The sequence below is a fragment of the Carcharhinus amblyrhynchos genome, chromosome 3 (genome assembly GCF_965287045.1).
Source record: "Carcharhinus amblyrhynchos chromosome 3, sCarAmb.v2.hapA, whole genome shotgun sequence".
Taxonomy (NCBI): Eukaryota; Metazoa; Chordata; class Chondrichthyes; order Carcharhiniformes; family Carcharhinidae; genus Carcharhinus; species Carcharhinus amblyrhynchos.
The window spans coordinates 37,780,249-37,803,674 of NC_137326.1; positions in this window are offsets into that span (position 1 = coordinate 37,780,249).

Consider the following 23,426-nt stretch of genomic DNA (forward strand, 5'->3'; position numbering starts at 1 on the left):
GGGGCTAAGGTCTCACTCTAAATTTTTATTAATAATACATGTATATCATCATGACTAATTTATAACATTTGAAAACTAGATAAAGACTTTAAAATGACTAAAGCCATGATTGGCTATGACTCAACCAAAAGGGACTTTCTGGCATTCAGCAAAAACTGGATTATCCATCAGCAGTTCCAACTTGCTGGTCATTCAGAGGCACTGATACCTCATTAACTTTGAAGAGATTCTAGTGACCCCTGTGACTGCTGAGACCAAATTCAAAGGGAACTTTACAAGGGCCAACAGAGTCTAGCAGTCTGCTAGGACAAAGGATCTTGAAACCTCTTCTGAAATTCGTTATGGTTGAAACACTAACAATATCAAAAATCCAGACTGAAGAATATATATTCTTTGTCAAAGTCAAAGTGGAGAGGTGGGAATCAAACGATCCTCCTGCAAGCTGGCTGAGCCTGTAGCATTGCCTTGTGGAGTTGCAAAGCTCAGGCTGCCATCTTATATTAACCAACCTGTAGCTCAGGAAAATAACTCTGTCCAGGTTTGAATGCCTGGCCCCCACCAGTACAGGTTCTATTGGAACTTCTAAACTGTTGTGCCATCATCTATAAGACTAATTTGCTTCTGTGTGTCCATCTCATGAAAGTGACCTGTACCGGAAAACTGGATTATCCATCAGCAGTTTCAGCTTGCTGACCTCCGTAAGAGAATATACCATTTGATTCTGGATTCACATGAAATAATAATGCTTATTTTCTTTGTGATCTTTGCCTTGTATCTTTTTTCTCTTTATCCTTTTTTTTACTATATAATTGCCAAAGAGGCGGGGGGGGGGGGGGGGGGGGGGGGTGGTGGGGGGTGTGGTAGAGATGGGAAGACGTTGCGAACCCACTTCCTGTGTTTTGAACATGTGTAAAATTAAGTAACCTTCAAAGGTTATCCTATCCCAAGTTTGCTGTTGGACTCATAATAGAAAATTTGATCACCGCAAAACAGGACGTTTGGGAAAAACACTATGGCTTATAAAGGGGGGAAATAGAGAATCAAAAAAACACTTTTCTGTTTACGGATGGATAGTGAGAGCAGAAATCAGGGATGTTTAAATTAAACAAACCAGGATTTGGTTTGAAATTCTGTCTGTAACAAGATGCTTCATGCACTTTATAATGCATTTTAGTACTCAGAGTACAGAACAGTTTAAATTACACATATTACTAAAATGCCAATAACTGGTATGTGGATAAAAATCTGAGGTTTGTATCTAATAAATCTATTAAAAGGCATAGCTGAATATTAATAAACCAATCTCTTTCAATGTTCCAGGTGTCCTGCAATGTAGATTGCACAATTGGTTATTCTATCAAGTCTCATGCTCCTTTAGGCCTGATTGAACCAATGATAATAATATTGCTGAACAAAATGTGAGAGGGAGGCCACCTATTTAAACAAACTGTTCTGTATTGCAAAACAAACCGGTTAAAAAAGACTCCAGAAAGGAGAAGGGGGGGGGGGGCCGGGTTGTTGGTCTGGTGTTGGGGTGGGGGGGGGGTGGTGGTGGTAGTAGCTGCCTCCTGCAGTGGGAGGGGATTGGCCCTGGGGCGGCCAGGGGGGATCTGCCGGGGTGAGGGGTTGGGGGGATTGCTATTGCCGGGGGCTGGGCTGGATAGCGGGGCGGTTCGGGACAGTCAGGGCGGCAGGGACCTGGGAATTGTTGTGGGGCCACAGTTGGGCCATGGGGGATGCTGGAGGAGCAGCACTGCAGGAGTCCCAGGCTGGCCAGCGATCGCGTTGGCCAGCAATTGGGAGACTGACAAATTGGGATCACTGTGCATGCACAGAGTTGCAGAACTGTCAGACTCCGGCACAAATAGGCTCTGTCCCTTTGAATTTTTAATGAGATTCACTATTGGGACCTCTGCAGTGCACAGTGTGGGAAGATTCGGGTGAGAAGTTAAACTGACGAAACAGCCGTGATCCAGAACAATTTTCCCACCAATTCAGTGCTTTCGGGAGAATCGCGGCTGGGGTTTCCAATATGGTCAGAATTGTGATAGTCTATCAGATTACTAACAGCCCTTGAATCAGTGTTAAAGCCTTGCATCTTCGATACCAACAAACAAGTTGCCACTCATATTAGATTGATTTCCTCATTTTGACAGAAAGATTTATTTTATTTTGTAAATGTTTTTCTACAGTGATTCATCATGTGAAATAAATCAATTTCTTGATGGATATTCAGGGCATTCGTTCAAATTTTCTACTTGCCATATTTCCCCATAATACACAACTTAAATGATTCATTGTTAAAATAACTTGTAACGTCATATCCCCTTTATGACAATGAATGTCAAAGGTTAAGTTGAAAGAATGACTCAGAACAATTGTGTGTATACAGTATAAGTGATTTACTTTATTTTAATGGCTATTTTTGGTGATATGTAATTTAAAATATTCTTGTTTCAAAATAAAACTGGAAGTCAGAGAAAACATTAAGATTATTTGAGATTACATGTATTTTCTGATCTCTTCAAAGTGAGGGCTATAATCAAGCCATCAATTTGGGGTTTGACCTGGGCCAATTTCCTAATTTAGGTCTCTCTTCTTAATTTGGACAACATCTTCAGGATGTCTGTCCTGGGAGCTGGCTTACTAAGTCCAAAATTTGGACAAACAGCTGGTCTCAAAGGCTGACTGCTTGTCTTGAAAGAGATGTCTAGGAATACAGAAGCTGGGTGAAGGTGGAGATATAGCAGAAAGTCTGAGATGTGTGTCATGACATGGTATCTAGACTAAACCGATGTCTTGAAGGTTGTGTCACAGGAGTCATGGGGAATGAGAGTGGCCTCTTTGGAGCTGAAGATCAGCCAATTTTTAACCCAAGCTGCCTGAGAGGAGTTTGTAGAATGAGGAAATGCAGCAATCCGGGCTTACTGTACCTGAAAGCAGATGAGGACACTATTTACTGATACCCAAAGAAGTGCTGTTATGTGGATTCATACTGTTCATTTACACAAGGTGTGTAACTGTTTCTTAGTTACAGCCTTGGGGAGATTACCTGCTACACCAGCACACAGCACTGATTCTGTATTATAAAGCACTGTTAGTTTGTTGAAGCAGTATAACACGTTGCCTTTGGGGACAAGAATTCCATACACAGAGCTTTGTGAGCCACAATAGTCACACCTTAAAAATGAACTCATGTTTGTAGCTGAGGCCAGGGCTGGAAAGGATCAGAGGGCTAAAGTTATTTTTTTATCAACCATGCCACTTGTGAATATTGTCACTGTGTGCTCCTCATAAAGGCAGCCACCAGCCACAATGACTAATCAGAATAGAAAGTCTAATCAGAATAGAAAGTCGATCACATTTTTCTATCTTATCTTCATGCCAGCCTTAGCACCTACTTTAGCTTTTAACACTATCATTAACACTTCCTTTGTCTTCTGTCCATAACATCTTATGGTCTAATCTCTCCTCATTCTCACCAATCCCTGACCTTCTTTACTGTGGAGATGCTGGCGTTGGACAGGGGTAAACACAGAATTCTGATCCTGTTTCTGATCAGAACTCTCCACTCACCTGACAAAGGAACAGTGTTCCTAAAAGCTTGTGGCATTTACTATCAAATAAACATGTTGGACTTTAACCTGGTGTTGTGAGACTTCTTACTTCTTTACTGTTCCAGCTGTTCCACCCTTTCTTATTCAGTATCAATCCATCACATTTCACCCCCTCAGTCAGACAGACTTGAAATATTAACTCTGCTTCTCTCTCCACAGATACTGCTGGGCCTGTTGAATGGGATTTTACAGCCTCACTCGTCCTGAAATCCTAAAATCCTGCCCGAGGTTAATGGACCTTTCCTTTGTCCACCCCTTGCTCGCTCTGATTCCCATGAATTCCGGCTGTTGAGTTTTTCCTGCATTTTATGCTTTATTTTAGGAAGTTGGTCAGTTATATTAAGGCATCTGACAATATATGAGAAGAGGGTCTCTTTCTCTTTCAGGCATCCATACAATACATTGGCAAAGGCAAATTTGGACCTGTGTTAAACAACAGTAGGTAACCTAACTCGCTATGATTCATGATATTGTGACTTTGAAAACTAGTTGGAGAGGCTACATTTGCTAATCAAATTGAGCTCCGAAGAAGGGTCATCTGGACTCGAAATGTTGGCTATACTGTCTCTCCTCAGATGCTGTCAAACATGTTGAGATTTTCTAGCATTTTCTGTTTTTGCTTTGATACATTAGCTAACCAATTGTGTATTACATAAAAGCCTATGATCTATTTGCCTTAGGAGTTACTACCGGGGGGTACATTGTAAAATGTGTTCTTTTTTGTTTTTCTGTATATTCTTCCAAAGGTGAAGAGACCAAAAGAAGTGGCTCAGTTCCAATCATGAACAACGTGTTATATCAAGAACTCAACTGGCTCTGTTTAGTACAGATCCATGAGTTCTAAGATCTGACCTTGAGCAAGATGTAAAGTTTATTTATTTGTGTCAAAAGTAGGCCTACATTAACACTGCAATGAAGTTACTGTGAAAATCCTCTTGTCACCACACTCCGGCACCTGTTCAGGTACACTGAAGAAGAATTTAGCATGGCCAATGCACTTAACCAGAACATCTTTCAGACTGTGGGAGAAAACTGGAGTACCCGGAGGAAACCCATACAGACACGAGGAGAACATACAGGCTCTGTACAGAAAGTTACCCAAGCCAGGAATCAAACCCAGATCCCTCGCACTGTGAGGTAGCAGCGTTAACCACTGCGCCATCAAACTGTCCACATATTGAAGGAAGTGTAACTTGAATGAGGAGGAGCAAAGATCTGTGAGCACAGGAAGCAGGATAAACTGTTGAGGCCACAATCCTGTGCTACCAACCTGTTTGAAGGATTGATATTCTGCAGGGACTGCTGTCAGGTAGCAATAATGCAGGAAACTAAAGTATTTCAACTTATCTTGAACGTGCTGCACCAACTTGTGGAAACTGTACACCATACACCGCCTACATCACCATGAACTGAGGGCGATAAAGATGAGTACTCTGTAGAAAAGCCCCAAAGCTCTGAGGGAGCCAGCTTAGAACAATGGTTGTCATGAAAGCTGTGACTGAGGCCATGGCCACACAGCTATAGTCGGCTGCTATTGTCAGAGACACTGGGATTCCTAGGCAATATTTTTGACAGTGTATCTACATTAGAGATATGCACTCCGCATTACTGATTACAAAATGATTCCTCAAGGATTTAGAGCAAGTTGTCACTCCATCCAGGCCCCTCAGATGAGTCAGAAAGTGCTGGAGAGTGAATGGATTTTGACATTCACTGATTTGTTGGTTGTCAGGCCCAGTTCAACAACTAATACTTATAGTTTGAATCAAATTCAGCAGAGTTGTTAATTCAGCAATTAACACCACAAAAGCTTTCCCTCACTCAGCAACCATTTCTCCTCAATGTAAGTTTGAGTACTGGGATAAACACATGATAAAGGACAATGATGGGAAAACACAGATGTACAAATGAGAACACACTTATTGCTATGTAAAAGACTAAATAAATAATTACCATTCTACTCATCTTCTGTTTGGACACTGTTTGATTTTTCTTGTACTAACGTTTTAATGACTGATTCAGAGGTGAAAAGTACAGGGTGAGTAATGGAATTATGTGTCGTATTCATAGGGACTACAATTTGATTACTTTCATAATACAAGTGGAGAGGGCCAGAAACCGTGCATTACTGAAAGCGATTGTTCATCAGTGTGCTTCACTTTGTTTTCCCTGTCTGCATAATAGTTCTCCTTATACGAATCTCCTCCTCATCTCCCTCATGGCTTGTCAAGCCCCATCCCTCATCTTCAATCTACATCCCATTACATTCTTGTAAATCTCTGCTGCACCCTCTCTAAGATCTTAACATCCACCCTAATGTGAGGTGTCCAGAATTGGACGTAAGGGTCCAACTGAGACGTAATCAGTGTTTTATGTGGCTCAGGTTCCTTTCCTTTCTTTTGTACTCTATTTCTGTTTATAAAGTCAAGGATCTGACATGCCTTCTTAACTGCCTTCTCAACTTGCCGTGCCAGCTTCAAGGTCTTTCGTACGTGTGCTTGCTGGTCTGATCCTACAAGCCCCTTCAAAACTGTGCCATTAAATTTATACTGTCTCACTTCATTTTTCTTCCCAAAAGGAAATACTTCATACTTCTCAGAATTAAGTTTAATCTGCCATGAAGCTGTCTAATTCCTCTTGATGTCTGTTACTATTCTTCTCACCGTTGATTACATTTCTGAGTTTTGGGCCTTCTTTGAATTTTGTACACTCTGTATACGGAACATTAGCATGTATCAAAAAAAGCAATGTGCCCAATGTCAAATCCTAGTAGTTACCTTTATGTACCTCTCTCCAGGTTCATTTTCATTCATCTTTGGAAGGTGTATGCCATTGGCAAAGTTGGCATTTATTGACCATCCCTAATTGCCCTTGAGGAGGTGGTGGTGAGCCGCCTAGCCGCACCGCAGCAGTCCATGTGATGTAAGCATACCTACAGTGCAGTGAGAGTGTTTCAGGATATTGACCCAGATTGAAAACCAATGTTCACCTTTTTATACTCCCGATTTATTATGTATCCACTTAACTACGGCCCGTTTAGTTCATGGGGCATGAATTTTGCCAACATTTGTCTTGTACAGTTCATCAAATACTTCTTGAAGGTCCAATATAAACACCAGCAGCACCACTCTCATCCAATCCCTCCGAGATGTCATCAAAGAATGTAGTCAAGTTAGTCAAATACAATTTGCTTTTTACAAATGCAAGCTGGCTTTCAGTTATTAAATCATACATTTTCAAGTACCAGTTAACTTTCTGCTGGATTAATGCCATCACTGACATTAACCAAATTGGTTAATTCCAAAATGAAGAAGGGTTTGACAGAGTAAATAAAAACAAAGGGCAGAATTTTCTCAAAATCTGGCAAAGTGTTAGGTTTGGACTGAAAACTGTTGTATTTCTCTCCAAATGCACAGCCGAATTTTCACTCTTTTAGTGCGTAGGAAATCTCGGTTGTGGTTTGCACCCTTACTCTGGTGGGGTGAGGTCTGATAGAGCCGGAAAGATTGAGTCCACAGGGATTGGGCTGTCAGCTTTAAAGGGCACCCTGATCTGGACTAAAATTAAGCTCCCCCCAACCGCCCCCCCGCCCCACCATGTAAACCTTGGGACACCTCCTCTCCAAACAAGCATTGTTTAAAGTTTATTTATTAGTATCGCAAGTAGGCTTACATTAACACTGCAACGAAGTTACTGTGAAAATTCCCTAGTTGCCACATTCCGGTGCCTGTTCAGGTACACTGAGGGTGAATTTAGCATGGCTGATGCACCTAACCAGCGCATCTTTCAGATTGTGGGAGAAAACTGGAGCACCCAGAGGAAACCCGCACAAACACAGGGAGAACATGCAGGTTCTGCACAGACAATGACCCAAACCAGGAATTCTGCTCTCTGGCACTGTGGGGCAGCAGTGCTAACCACTGTGCAGCCATGCCACAGGTACTCCCCTGACTCCCACCATGCTAGCATCAGGGCAACCCCCCCCCAACTCCGCCACCCCCCACAGGCATCAGGGCACACCACCCCCAACTCCCAGGTATTGGGCAACCTCCCTCACAGGCATCGGTTCTCCCTCCCTCACAGACATAACCTCCCCTCACAACATCATCCCTCTTCCCTCACTGGCATCACCCTTCCCCACTGGGTTTCCCCAGAGGCCAGGTGACAGTGTCAAGCTGCTGGGAGAAGATTGTGTTTCTTACCACCCGAGAGCTATACTTATCTGTTCGCCTCTGGCATGGTCACCACCTCTGGTTTCTGATTTTGGAAACCAGCAGTGATTTGCGCTGACTTGATATCATGCCAGCTCAGTGGGATGGTACTTGAGGGCAGGAGTAGCAGCGTTAATGAGATTTAAATTTATTATAAAACATGCTATTTTGGTTTGCACCCTTCCTGTGCGTGAACCGAATTGTGTCATCAAGGGGGGGGCTGGGAATTTCGTGATCAGTAATCTCATCAATGTAAATCCCCTTTTTCAGTCTCTTGTACGATTTAGTGACCATTATGGCATTTGTACCCACAGCTAGTGCGGCTGCTAAATTCTGGCCAAATGGTTTGCAATAGCTGAGATATTGAGAATAAAAGAGCACAGATTTACGGTGATTCACAAAAGAGCTAGAGGCTTCAGGAAGGAAAGTGCTTTTTCATGCACTGAGTAGTTAGGATTTGGAAAGAATGGCCAGATTCTATGGCAGCCCTAAAAAGGGAATTGGATAAATAATTAAAGGAGAAAACATGTTGGAAATGTGGAAAGAGTGTGGGAGTGGAACTAACTGGGGACCTGATTGGCGATTGGCCTCCTGTGATGATTCTATGATTCTTTAGTTGTGGGATTTCCAACAGGGGTGTAACATTTCCAATCCTTCGGTGCTTTGGAACAATTCCCATATCTAAGGAAGATTGTAATCAGGGCTTTCACAATTTCTATTGCTATTTTCCTCACCATCCATGGATGCATCCCACCATGGCTGGGTGGTCCACTCTGAATGCTGTCAAACTTTTATATAACGCCTTTATTTTTATTCTGTGTACCTCCTCCTTTACTGTGATATTGGCAGAATCCTCTTCTTTCGTAAAGGCAGGCACAAAGTACAAAGTAAATATCTCAGAAATATCCTCCGCCTCTCCGAGAATGTTTCCTTTTTGATCTCTAATCAATCCCACAACCTAAGCGTTCTGTCTCTCTCTCGATGGTCACATCTTTAGCAAGCCAATGCTCTGAAGCTTCTTTTCCAAGCTCCTTTGCCAATTGTGTGAATTGTCTCATGGTGGGGATTACATGTAGTGTGACATGGATCTTGTCTGTACCTGTAAAGACTTGATTACCTGAAAAGACTTGCATTCCAACTATTATCTTGCAATTGAGTCCTTGTCTATAAATGCCGTGTTTGTGAAACTTACTCTTCACTCACCTGATGAAGGAATAGTGCTCCAAAAGCTTGTGATTCCAAATAAACCCGTTGGGCTTTAACCTGGTGTTGTGAGACGTCTTACTATGCAAATGTCGCTGTTACACATGTTTGTTTATATAAATATGCTGCTTCAAACCCATCATGCACTGCCTACATTAATAACCAGGAACAATCAAGGCAACTTGGTCTATTTTCTGGAAGGCCATCGAAAGAATCCTGCCAGTGATCCCCTCAGCACATTACTCCACGTGGAGGTGCAGGCTAGTGCCATATAGAAAACTAAAATACATCAGAACCCTCTCTCAGCTGCACAGGAACAGCAACCCAAGAACACTCTGTAGAAGTGGCAAGAGAGCCCCTGTGCTCTTTTGTCTGACCACTCATTCATGTTCCTGTGAACACTCAAGATGCTGAAGCATGTAAAACTACTTTACAAATATACACAGTTATATTGTTGATATACCCTCCTGTAGACATTTAAGAAAATATATCACAGTCCAACTGTACTGATACGCAAACCAGTCTGCAATCTTTCCCCAAAAAGAATGTATATTTATATACACATACATACACACACACACATATAAATTGTCTTCCCACACCCACACGGCAACAACTGTCCAGCCAAACAGGCCGACCCTGTGGGAAACAGACCTTTCAAACATCAAATATTTCTGGAAGCCTTCACTGTTTTGGAGAAAATACTTAACTTCCTCCGTCCATCGTACAACATAAAGAGACCCAGTCTACTCATTTCAATTGGACTGCAATTTATATTCCATTTCTTCTCAAACAGTTTCCAGTGCTTTGACCTTGTCTGGAGAGAATCAGAGGATTAACCCGTATCTATTGTAGTGTGGCACAATGCTTCATCAATCATTGGACTAGTTAGTGTGTCTTTCACAAGTGTTCAATAAACAAATGCATGGCACTAAATTACTCATAAATTATTTTTACTTGATCCTTGTATTTTGACTGAATGTTAGATATATAAATATTCTATAAATAACATTATTTGAGTAGAAGTGAGAATTCCCTCTTACTTATTGATAGAGTGAATTATGAAGGGTTATTGGGTAAATCCTGTTATATGGAGTTGGGTTGCAAATCAGTAATGATTTTACTGTATGTCAGAACAGTGTAAATGGCCTACTCTTGTTTCTCTGCTTCTATGCTTCGATGCCAAAGGTTTATCTTGGTGATAGAATTCCTGCCTCTGAGTCAAAAGTGAAGGGTATGATCTCCACTCCAGGCAACCCTACTTCATATAGAAAGTAGGTTATGGGGCAGAATTTTGCTGAGGCATCTGAGGGGGGCTTGCCTACGGACAGGGGAGCTGGTGAGAAATCCACGCTGTCCCCCTTTGGGAAGGCTCACTGAACCACAAGCCGATCAGGCGTTCCACTTCACCCTTCACAGTGGGGAGGGGGGAGGTGGTCCTTCTGACATTTGCACTCCGGCAGCTGGAGGAAGAGAAGGAGCAGCAGCCAGTGGGGAAAAGAGCATTGCAAGCTGCAGCCGCAGAGGGAACCACTGAAGGAGCCACCCACACACTCCTAAACCCATGACAAAATGACTGTAGTCCTCTGACAAGCATGTAGAAATAGGTTTGGCTTCTCCAGGGAACTGTGGCTGAGGTGTGTTGACTTTGCCCAACTCCTAGAACCAATGAAACAGCCAGCACCGCACTGCCTGTTGCAGTCAAATTCTTTGCCTCCAGCTCCTTCAGAGCTGTCACTGGGGATATAGGATTAATATAAGTCAGTCCGCAGTTTGTACTGATGATTAGCAAGCAGCTGATGCCATGTTTGCTAGAGGAAACGCTTTCATCACTTTCCCTGTGGACAGCTGGAAGCAGCAGGATAGGGCTGTGGGGACAGATGACTAGATTCCCCCCATGTTCGGAGTGTTATTGTAAGCCTATATATTCTGTGCACGGCCCCACAGCTTTCGTGAACTACAGAAGCTTCCTTTCCATGATGAGGTTTTTCCGAATGATCAGACTGCATTACAATCAGATCATGATTCATCCTTCCAAATAGAGCCCTCATTAAGCGGAACATTAGGGCCCTGAAACCACAATTCAGATGCCGGGGCAGTTCATCAACAGAGCTTAGTAATGATTTTCGAATGGTTTTTCTGTCTGCTGCAAAACTTTGCTCTGCATTGAGGACAAAGATGAAGACCACCAGATAAAGAAATACAACATTATAGGGAAGAAGAATGATAGTGGATCAATGGTTGCATAAAGCACCGATAGGTAAAAATGTGATGAGTTAGTGGGAGTGCTAAATAAAAACAGGGAAGGGAACATATGCAATCACCCACTGTACATGCTCCAGCATAGCCATCTCCAATTCTGCTTCCTCTCTCTGCCAATAATCATTGCTGTCATCTTCCCACTGATGTCAGTGTCTACAAAGTGGCAAGGCCTCCTCCTGTTCCTGATGGCTCCCTCCTATTTGTGATGTTTTTCCTTGCAAGAGACATGGAAATGAATTAATAAATGGTCTGTTCAAAGTTTTCAACATATGTAGTACAAAGTGCCTGTTGGCAGAAAGAGGCAATATTTGGGAGAAGTGGTTGTGAGTTCAATAGCAGATTCTAAAGGTCCAAAAATGTGCAGGTTAGGTGGATTGGCCAATCTAAATTGCCCCTTGGTATCCCAGGATGCATAGGTTAGCGGAATTAGCAGGTAAATACGGGGATCCGCTGGGTGGGATTGTGGTCGGTGCAGACTCGATGGGCTGAATGGCTTCTTTCAGTACTATAGGGTTTCTGTGGTTTCCTATGGTTTCAGTATGAATGCAAGCAGAAAGGAAGCATTTTGAGGTACTCCCTGCTAACCTAAAGAACAGTCATTGGAAACGAGGAAGGGTTGAATTAATCATGTTGGTCTAAAGTAAGCTGCTGCAGTATTTTGTTGAAAATATGAGAGGGTTTGCAGGGCAATCAGATTTGTTCTAGTCACAAAAATGGTGAATGCCCCATACCTCTTTCTTTGTATACACACTGCACACTCTTTGCACAATGTATGAACACACAAACATATAAATTAGGAGCAAGAGTAGATTGCTTGGCCCCTCGAGTCAGTTCCAACATTCAATATCATGGTTGATCTTATTGTAACTTCCTGCCTACCCCGAATAACCATTCACCTCCTCTGTCTTAAAAATATTCAAAGACTCTCTTTCCACTGCCTATTCAGGAACAGAATTCCAAAGACCCACATCAATCAAAAAAAAAATAATCTCATCTGTCTTAAATGAGTGACACCTTATTTTTAAACAGTGACCCCTAGTTCTAGATTCTCTCACAAGGGGAAATACCCTCTCCACATCTATTGTCTCAAGACCTTCAGGATCTTGAAGGTTCCATCAAGTCACCCGTCACTCTTATAAGCTCCAGTGGATACCAGCCTAACCTGTCCAACCTTCCATCATAAGACCATTGTCTATCCCTAGTATGGTCTAGTAAACCTAACCCATTTTCTATCCACGCCAATATGTTACTCCCCACATCGTGAGCTTTTATTTTCCACAAAACCATTAATGTGGCACCTCACCAAATGCCTTCTGGAATTCTAAGCACAGTACATTCACCAGTTCCCCCTTATCCACAGCACATGTGACTCCTTCAAAGAACTCCAATAAATTGGTTAAGCATGATTTCCTTGTCACAAAATCATGTTGACTTGCCTGATTGCCTTGAACTTTTTCTAAGTCCTTCACTATAACATCCACAATAATAACTTATAATATTTTCCCAGTGACAGATGTTAAGCCAACTGATGTGTAGTTTTCTGCTTTCTATCTCTCTCCTTTGTTGAGTCAAGGAAATACATTTGCTATTTTCCCATTTTCTCAAATTCTAGGGAATTTTGGAGAATTAAAACCAACGCATCAATTTCTCATAATGAAAGCAAAATACCGCAGATGCTAGAAATCTGAAATCAAAATCTTTCCACTTAGAAAGGAGAGCAGAACTAGAGGGCACAGCCTCAAAATAAGGTGGGGGGGGGGGGTGCAGTTTAGTTTGGAATTGAGGAGGAACTTCTTCACTCAAAGGGTGGTGAATCTCTGGAATTCTCTGCCCGTTGAAAAGGTGGAGGCTGCCCTGTTGAATATATTTAAGTCACTGGTAGGTAGGTTTCTGATAGACAAGGGAATTAAGAGTTATAGGGAGAAAGCGGGAAAGTGGAACTGATCCACTTCAGATCAGCCATGATCTTGTTGAATGGTGGGGCAGGCTCGAAGGCCTACTCCTGCTCCTATTTCTTATGTTCTTAAAACAGAAAATGTTGGATAAACTCAGCAGGTCTGGTGGCATCTGTGGAGAGAAACAGAGTTAACATTTCAAATCTAAATGACCCTGCTACAGCACTGAAGAAAGGTGGGAATATGAAGAACCATCTCACCAGCCACTTCTTTTAAGACCATGGAATGAAGTCCATCAAGACCTGAGAGTGTCAGCCTACAGCTCAAACTGTTGATTGATTCCTTGTTGATCATACCTCCTTTTCAATTTCTGATTTACAGCTACCTCTGGGATGTTACTTTTATAACTTCGCTCTGTAGTGAAGACTGATGCCAAATACCTGTTCAGGTCATCTAACTTTTTTTTATATATAAAATTCCTCCAGTGGATGCCATTCAGCTCATCAGGTCTGCATCTACCCTCTCTGAAAGAGCACCATACCTAGGCCAATCCCCCAGTCTAACCCCATAACTCGGGGCATTAATCATGGCCAATCCACCTAACCTACACATCTTGGACACTAAGGGATAATTTAGCATGGCCAATCCACCTAACCTGCACATCTTTGGACTTTTAATTTTCCATTATTAATTCTCCAGACTCAATTGCTATGGGACCAATGCTCACTTTGTTAATTCATTTTTTATTTAAACACCTGTAGAAACTCTTAACATCTATCTTTGTTTTTTCCAGATAGTTTTCTCTCATACTTTACTTTTACCCTGCTGATTTATATTTTTGCCATTTTTTGCTGTCCTTTTTGACCATCGGAATAAATTTCCGCTGAGCACCAAGAAAGATCTCCTTAAAGATCATCCACTGCTCCTCAGTAGACCCTCCCTCCAACGCGCTCCCCCAGTCCACATTTGCTAATTCTTCTCTCATCCTACCGTACTCCCCTCTATTCAAACAAAGGACGCGTGTCCGGGAACCCACTTTCTCCTCCTCCATCTGCACCAGAAACTCCACCATACAATGATCACTCTCCCCAAGAGGATCCTTCACCACAAGGTCCCTAATTCTACCTGCCTCATTACATAGCACCAGATCCAAGATAGCTCGCTCCCTCGTTGGCTCTAACACACACTGTTCCAGGAAACTATCCCGGCAGCATTCCAAGAACTCCTCCTCGAGCCCACCGTGTCCAACATGGGTCGACCAATCAATATGCAGATTGAAATCTCCCATAACTACGGCCGTCCCGTTCCTGCACGCCGCACTTATTTGCGCGTTAACAGCCCGCCCCACCTCCAGATCATTATTCGGGGGCCTATAGACGACACCCACCAGTGTCTTCCTCCCTTTGCTGTTCCTAATCTCCACCCACAACGATTCCACGTTCTGCTCCTTGGCTCCAATATCATCCCTTGCTACCACCCTGATGCTATCCTTAATCAGCAGAGCTACGCCACCCCCTCTTTCCTCCTGCCTATCCTTCCTAAACACTTGATAGCCCTGTACATTCAGCTCCCAGTCCCTGTCACCCTGCAGCCACGTCTCTGTAATGGCCACCAGATCGTATCCATTTGTGTCGATCTGCGCCACTCTGCCTACACTCCTTGCTGCCTTAGCAAAGTAGCCACCATAATGAAAGGCCTTACGCACCCCAGACATTTTCTTTTCCACTTTCTTCCATTGGGGAAAAGATACAAAAGCCTGAGGTCACGTACCAACTGACTCAAGAACAGTTTCTTCCCTGCTGCCATCAGACTTTTGAATGGACCTATCCTGCAGTAAATTGATCTTTTTCTACACCCTTGCTATAATTGTAACACTACGTTCTGCACTCTCTCATTTCCCTCTCTATAAATGGTATGCTTTGACTATATAGCGCGCAAGAGAAAATAACTTTCTCTGTATGCTAATATATGTGGCAATAATAAATCAAATCAAATCAAACCAATGGGGAACATTAATTCTGTTTGGTGAAGAAAAAATTCAAAAGTTTCCGAAAACAGAAGCAATATCAGCAGCAGAACAAAGAACAAAGAAAACTACAGCACAGGAACAGGCCCTTGGGCCCTCCAAGCCTGCACCGACCATGCTACTCAGCATAACTAATAACCCCCTAGTTTTCTGGGGACCATATCCCTCTATTCCCATCCTATTCATGTATTTGTCAAGATGCCCCTTAAAAGTCACTTCCGTATCCTCTTCCACGACCCCTCCCAGCAATGAGTTCCAGACATTCGCTACTCTCTGCGTAAAACAGCTGCCTCGTATATCTCCTCTAAACCTTGCCTCTTGCACTTTAAATCTGTGCCCTCTAGTAATCGATTCTTCCACCTGGGAAAATTGTGATGGGGAGACTGGGATGGAGGAGGTTAGCTCCCAGGTAGGGGAGGACTGCAGGCAGTATGAGAGGGAGGTTAGACAGGGGGTGGAGAAGGGAAATGCCCAGACTGAGGGGCTGAAGTGTATCTATTTTAATGCAAGGAGTGTAGTAAATAAGGTAGATGAGCTTAGGGCGTGGATTGCTGCTTGGGAATGTGATGTGGTGGCCATTACGGAGACTTGGATGTCTCAGGGACAGGACTGGGTACTTCAGGTGCCAGGTTTCAGATGCTTCAGGAAGGACAGGGAGGGTGGCAGAAGAGGTGGTGGAGTGGCACTGTTGATCAGGGACAGTGTCATGGCTGCAGAGAAAGAGGATGCCGTGGAGGGACTATCTACAGAGTCTCTGTGGGTGGAAGTTACGAACAGCAAAAGGTTGAAAACTTTGCTGGGTGTATTCTATAGGCCGCCCAATAGTGACAGGGAAGTTGAAGTGCAGATAGGGAAACAGATTCTGGAGAGATGTATTAATAACAGAGTTGTCGTGATGGGAGACTTCAATTTCCCAAACATCGACTGGAATATCCCTAGGGTAAGGGGTTTGGATGGGGAAGAGTTTGTTAGGTGTGTTCAGGAAGGTTTCCTGACACAGTATGCAGATAAGCCTACGAGGGGTGAGGCTGTACTTGACCTGGTACTGGCAAATGAACCAGGGCAGGTGACGGATCTCTCGGTAGGAGAGCATCTTGGGAATGGTGACCATAATTCTATCTCCTTCACAATTGCATTGGAACGAGATAGGATCAGGCAGGCTAGGAAGGTGTTTGTCTGGAGTAAGGGGAAATACGAAGAAGTCAGGAAGTTACTTGGACAAATAAACTGGAAGGAAGCGTTCTTAGGGAAAAGTACCGAAGGAAGGTGGCGGATATTCAAGGAATGTTTGTCTGGAGCTCTGCATGACAACGTTCCGATGAGACAAGGGGGTTTTGGTAGGTCGCGGGAACTGTGGTGCACGAAGGCTGTGTTGAACCTAGTCAGGAGGAAAAGGAAGGTGTACAAAAGGTTCAGGGAACTAGGAGAGGTTAAGGATCTTGAGGAGTATAAGGATTGTAGAAAAGAGCTTAAAAGGGAAATTAGGAGAGCCAGAAGGGGTCATGAGAAGACCTTGGCGGGTAGGATTAAGGAGAATCCCAAGGCCTTCTATAAATATGTGAAAGGTAAAAGGATGAGAAGAGAAGGGATAGGACCTATAAAAGGTGAGGGGGAAAGGTCTGTGTGGAACCGGAAGAAATGGCAGAGGTGCTTAATGAGTACTTTGCCTCAGTATTCACAGTGGAAGCTGATCTGGGAGATTTTGCTACGGATTTGCAGCAGATGGAAAAGATTGAGTATATGGATATTAAGGAGGAGGATGTGTTAGAACTTTTGAATTCTATCAAGATAGATAAGTCGCCGGGACCAGATGGGATGTACCCCAGGTTACTGTGGGAGGTGAGGGAAGTGATTGCAGAGCCCCTGGCGATGATCTTTGTGTCGTCAATGGAGACGGGAGAGGTTCCGGAAGATTGGAGGATTGCGGATGTAGTTCCTATTTTCAAGAAAGGGAACAGAGACAGCCCGGGAAATTACCGACCGGTGAGTCTGACCTCAGTGGTTGGTAAGCTGATGGAGAGGCTTCTGAGGGACAAGATTTACGAGCATTTGGAGAGGTTTGACATGATCAGGAATAGTCAGCATGGATTTGTCAAGGGCAGGTCGTGCCTTACAAGCCTAGTTGAGTTCTTCGATAATGTGACTGAACACATTGACGAAGGAAGTGCCGTGGACGTGGTGTACATGGACTTCAGCAAGGCGTTTGATAAGGTCCCCCATGCAAGACTTCTTGAGAAGGTGAGAGGGCATGGGATCCAAGGGCCTTTGGCCTTGTGGATCCAGAATTGGCTTGCCTGCAGAAGGCAGAGAGTGGTTGTGGATGGGGCTTTTTCTGAATGGAGGTCAGTCACCAGCGGAGTGCCTCAAGGATCTGTTCTGGGGCCCTTGTTGTTTGTCATTTTCATAAATGACCTGGATGAGGAAGTGGAGGGATGGGTAAGTAAGTTCGCTGATGACACTAAGGTCGGTCGTGTTGTGGATGGTCTGGAAGGATGGCAAAAGTTGCAGCAGGACATAGATAGGATGCAAGACTGGGCGGAGAAGTGGCAGATGGACTTCAACGCGGATAAATGCGTAGTCGTCCATCTTGGCAGAACCAACGGGATGAATGAGTACACTATCAAGGGCAAGAGTCTTAGTAGTGTTGAAGAGCAGAAGGATCTTGGGGTCCGGGTCCACAGGACTCTTAAATCAGCCTCGCAGGTGGAAGAGGTGGTCAAGAAGGCGTATGGTGTACTGGCCTTCATTAATCGAGGGATTGAGTTTAGGAGTCGGGAGGTAATGCTGCAACTTTATAAGACCCTTGTCAGGCCTCATTTGGAGTACTGTGCGCAGTTCTGGTCGCCTCACTATAGGAAAGATGTAGAAGCTATTGAAAGGGTACAGAGGAGATTTACAAGGATGTTGCCTGGACTGGGAGGCATGCCTTATGAAGTTAGGTTGAGGGAGCTGGGACTCTTTTCCCTGGAGAGACGAAGGTTGAGAGGCGACCTGATAGAAGTTTATAAAATGTTGAGAGGAATAGATAGGGTGGATTCTCAGAGGCTATTTCCCCGGGTTGAAATGGTCGCTATGAGAGGACACAGATTTAAGGTGCGGGGAGGAAAGTACAGAAGTGATGCTAGGGGTAAGTTTTTCACTCAGAGGGTGGTGAGTGAATGGAATCGGCTGCCGTCAGTGGTGGTGGAGGCGAACTCGCTGGGGTCTTTTAAAAGACTTCTGGATGAGTATATGGGGTTTAATGGGATTGGGGGTTATAGATAGGTCTATAGATTGGTAGGTGTTGATGTGTTCGGCGCAACTCGTGGGCCGAAGGGCCTGTTTGTGCTGTAGTGTTCTATGTTCTATGTTCTAAAAAGCTTCTGATTATCCACTCTGTCCATGCCTCTGATAATTTTGTAGACTTCTATCAGGTCGCCCCTCAACCTCCGTCGTTCCAGTGAGAACAAACCAAGTTTTCCAACCTCTCCTCATAGCTAATACCCTCCAAGCCAGGCAACATCCTGATAAATCATTTCTGTACCTCTTCAAAGCCTCCACATCCTTCTGGTAGTGTGGCAACCGGATTATATTCCAAGTGCGGCCTAACTAAAGTTCTATAAAGCTGCAACATGACTTGCCAATTTTTAAACTCAATGCCCCGGCCAATGAAGGCAAGCATGCCAGATGCCTTCTTGACTACCTTGTCCACCTGCATTGCCACTTTCAGTGACCTGTGTACCTCTACACCCAGATTCTTTTGCTTACTTCTTAAGGGTTCTGCAATTTACTGTATAATTCCTATGTGTATTAGACCTTCCAAAATGCTTACCTCCCATTTGTTCGGATTAAACTCCATCTGCCATCTCTCCACCCAAGTCTCCAACTGATATATATCCTGCTGTATCCTCTGATGGTCCACATCGCTATCTGCAAATCCACTAACCTTTGTGTCGTCCGCAAACTTACTAATCAAACCAGTTACATTTTCCTCCAAATCATTTATATATATTACAAACAGCAAAGGTCCCAGCAATGATCCCTGGGGAACACCACTTGTCACATCCCTCCATTCAGAAATACACCCTTCCACTGCTACCCTCTGTCCTCTTTGACTGAGCCAGTTTTGCATCCACCTTGCCAGCTCACTCTGATCCCATGTGACTTTACCTTCTGCACCAGTCTGCCATGAGGAACCTTGTCAAAGGCCTTTCTGAAGTGCATGTAGGCAACATCCACTACCCTACCCTCATTAATCATCTTCGTCACTTCCTCAAAAAGCTTGATCAAATTCGTGAAACACGACTTCCCCTTCACAAAACCATGTCGCCTCTCGCTAATACGTCTGCTTATTTCCAAGTGGGAATAAATCCTGTCTCAAAGAATCTTCTCCAATAATTTCCCTACCATCGATGTAACGTTCACCAGCCTGTAATTACGTGGATTATTCTTGCTACCCTTCTTAAACAAAGAAACAACATTGGTTATACTCCAATCCTCTGGAACCTCCCCTGTGGCCAGTGAGGACACAAAGATTTCTCTCAAGGCCCCAGCAATTTCCTCCCTTGCTTCTTGCAGTATTCTGGGGTATATCCCCTCAGTAACTGGTGGATCCCACACTTCTCTGTAATATTTTCATCCAGACAGCTTTGGGATTGAATTTTTCTGAGTATTTCTGATTTGATTTTCCTTTCACAAAGGCAATTGTGATTTCTTTTATTACATTTCCATTTCCTAAAATGCCAGTGTAGTTTAAAAAAAAATAGCCACTAAAATACGTGACATCTGCCATACATGGATTTCAGTATTCTCCAGATTGTTATGATTCAATATGCAGCAGCAGAATGGAAAATTTAGCTTTTGTTCTCAAGTAAACAATAAAATAAGAATGTGCTTTAGATCAGCATGTTAACAATAAGCCTGTTTCAAGTTCAGTCTGTATTCTTGCCAACACCCATATTACAAATTTCACATCCTCTCTTTATACGTTGGGCACAATATCATTAGTCACTAACTTTCTTACTTGCAAAGAAAAGAAATAGATAACAGTAAACAATCTGTCAAGAAAATGGATCAATAAACTCCAAAATCAAATCTGCTTCCAAGCATGTTCATTGGTACACTTGTCATTTCCACATTGTCGTTTTTGAAATTGTCTGAACTGATGATTGATCATCACACAGCCACAAAGCATTAATCTTCCAAGTATTTCCTGTACTAACCCATCAAGAGATAGTTTGTTGGCTTCTTTCTAGTTCTCATCAGCCCTACTTCACATTCAGCTGTTCCTGCACTTACCTGAAGATACTCGGCTTAAATTCAATAGAAGTAATTCATGTCCAAACATACATCTTAGGCCTAATGAAAAATTCACACAATATATTATTATCATAGATTCCCTATAGTTCAGAAGGAGGCCATTTGGCCCATCGCGTCTGCACCAACCACAATCCCACCAAGGCTTTATTCCCATAATCCCACAAATCCTGCTAATCCCCCAAGACCAGGGTCAATTTAGCATGGTCAGTCAAACTAACCTGCACATCTTTGGAGTGTGGGAGGAAACTGGAGCACCCAGTGGAAACCCATGCAGACATGCAGAGAATGTGCAAACTATACTGAAGTGCAGTTTAGGTGCTTTGACCATGCCAAATCCTTCCTCAGTGTACCCGAACAGGTGCCAGAGTGCGGCGACTAAGGGAGTTTCACAGTAACTTCATTGCAGTGTTAATGTAAGCCTACTCATGACACTAATAAATAAACTTAAGAACTTTAACCGGTGCATTATGGTCCTCAACACACCCGCCTGAACACCAGAATCTATAGATGAGCACAAAGAGGAATTTTACTCCAGCCTTAAACAATCCTTCACCCGGGTTCAACAGGAGACAAACTGATCTTCCTTGGAGACTTCAATGCCAGAGTTGGGACAAGCACCTCTGTGGAGGTGTAATTGGTAGAGAGGAGATAGTGAAATCCAGTACTATTGGTACTGACCCTGACGAAATGCCTAGAACATGGCCTTTTCATAGCTGATACCTTGTTCTGTCAGAGAGACAAAAACAAGGCCTCACTGTGACATCATCATTTCAAGTACTGGTACCAGCTCAACTACATCATCATCTGATCAGGGGATTGTGCCATGACTGCTGGATGGACCACTGTCTGATCCACTCAGTGATCAACATCAATGTAGCCTTAAAGCAGTGACTGCAATGGAAAAAATACCACAGAAGAATCAAGGCTGAGGCTCTCAAAGACCCTGATAAGTGAGTTCTGTTCAGCCAACATAACAACTTCCAGTAACCCAAAGGTACTGAGGGTGGAGGACAGAGCAAGAATGTTTTACGGCACCTGTACACAGCCTCGGTGAGACCACCCGAGGAGTATTATATGCAGTTTTGACCTCCTTATCTAAGAAAGGATATATTTGCTTTGCAGGGGGTGCAGAAAAGGTTCACCAGCTTGATTCCTGGCAGGAATGTCATATGAGGAGAGATTGGAGATGTGATTGAAACTTAAAAACTTCTGATAGCTCTGTACAGACTGGGTGCAGGGTGTTATTTCCTCTGGCAAGAACAAGGGGTCATGAACACATAAATTTCTTTTGAGGACAAAGGGTCACAGTCTCATGATACAGGGTAGGCCATTTAGAACTTCAGAGTGTGGTGAACCTATGGAATTCTCTACCACAGAAGGCTGTGGAGACCAATTCACTGAATATATTTAAGAAGGAAATAGATTTCTAGACTTCAAAGGTGTCAAGGGGTATGGGGAGTTTGGTGTTCCAATACCATCATGTTGAATGGTGGAGTAGGTTCAATGGGGCAAATGGTCGACTCCTGCTCCTATTTTTAATGTTTCTATGTTTCGAAAAAGGATCAAAATTGGAAGTTTATAAAATATTTTTATAATATTACTATTGTCAAAAGGTTTAGCAGACTTGTCTTGCCTGCTTTCCTTTATGGAAACAATAAAGCGTAATGCTTCAGGAGGGTAAACAGACATCAAAATTGCACAATTTGACTCACCTTTCCTATATTTTCCTATGTTACAACAGTAACCACACTTCAAAAGTAATTAATTGGCTTTAATGCACTGTGGGGCATCCTGAGGTTGGAAAGTAAATTATACAAATTAAAACCTTGCTTTTTTTAGTTTGATTCTTGTTTGGCGCCGATTCCCTCTCCTTTTCTCACATGTCACAGTATATTGCACAAGCTGAAGAGCAGTATGTAAACGTATGCACAGGTTGCCAACAATCTGGATCATCCCATATTTTGGTCATGCATTCAAATCTCTCACCACAATCTTTGTGATAGTGATACTAGCATAATGATTATGGACCATGATCAGAGTTTGCATTGATCCATGCTGCACACCTCCGTCACAGGATGGCAATGACATAAGATACTTCTATACTGCTGTTATTTATTTTAACTGTATTTGTTACTGAGATCTGAGGTACTACCACTGCTGAATACCTTAGGCATTGACCCAGAATAAGTTGTACCATCTATCCTTGCCCTGAATTTTACTGCATTTCTATTGTTTGTCTTGTGAAATTAATCTTTTTCTGATGCAAAAACTCAAATTCTAACTTCTGTGTAAAGCCTATTTATATCATTGCTTTAAACTTCTTGGACACATTTATGTGGCACTATTTCAATAATAACATTGCAAAACTACTTTAAAACGCTCTGACAGGCTTTCTAACAGTCCATGTGAAAAATTAAGATCAGATGTAGCGAATGGAATGTCACAGGGATCAATGCTGGGTCCCAATGTCTTAGAGTGTATATAAATGGTTTGGATGAAGGGATCAAAGCTATGGTTGCTAAATTTGCTATGACATAAAGAAACGTAAGTTGTGAAGTGGACATAAGGAGGCTACAGAGTGACATTAACAGGTCAAGTAGTGGACAAGGATCTGGCAAGTGTAGTATGATGCGGGCAAAAGTGAAATTGTCCACGTTGGTAGAAAGAATAAAAATGAAGCATAGAGATTGCAGAGCTCTAAGGTTTAGAAGGATCTGGGTGTCCTAGTGCATGAATCACAAAAGGCTAGAATGCAGGTACAACAATAACTGAGAATACTAATAGAATGTTATTGTTTATTATGAGCAGAATTGATGACAAAAGTAGTGAGACTATGCTTCAGTTGTATCAGACACTGAGACCACATCTGGAATATAGTACTGGCCTCCTTATTTAAAGAAAAATGTTAATGCAT